The sequence below is a fragment of the Cucurbita maxima genome, unplaced genomic scaffold (assembly GCF_002738345.1).
Source record: "Cucurbita maxima cultivar Rimu unplaced genomic scaffold, Cmax_1.0 Cma_Scf00210, whole genome shotgun sequence".
NCBI lineage: Eukaryota > Viridiplantae > Streptophyta > Magnoliopsida > Cucurbitales > Cucurbitaceae > Cucurbita > Cucurbita maxima.
Window position 1 is genome coordinate 14613 of NW_019272226.1, and position 620 is coordinate 15232.

Genomic DNA, 620 nt, shown 5'->3' on the forward strand with positions numbered 1-620 from the left:
TCATCTTTTCAAGAAGTTCTCGAGTTCCTTGTCCCCAAGTAGCAATACAACTACTAGAATGCTATCCCTACTTATAATAAGCCATCTCTCTCTCTCTCGAAATATGTGTGTGTGTTTATGGGTGTATTAATCTCTTTAATTAATGAAATATGGCATAGTCATAATGATATTATGAGTATCTTTTTTATTCCTCCCTTCCTTATTGCTATATAAAGAAAATGAAGATTATAAGTAAAAGTGTACAAGTAATTTGTTACTTTTGAATATAAAATGCTTATAATTCAATTTATCTTTGTTATCAACAATAATTATCAAACGGTATATAATTTTGTCCAAGTAAGATCGCTTCTGATTCCCTATATGATATCATAACACAAAATCGAGTGGAAGGGTTAACGATAAAATGATAACAAAAACCCATTCGTCGAACTAACTATAAAGGAAGGGTTGGTTGGAAACCATGTCTATACTTCTTTGCCTTAATCACAAGTAACTAAAGATATATAAGAACAACTGAATATGGCATGCCCAGTCAAAACATAAAAAATTTCTTGCCATGTTATAGTTAATGAGTATGGTATGCACAAAGATCCGACGTCACACTTCATGATTGGAGACCA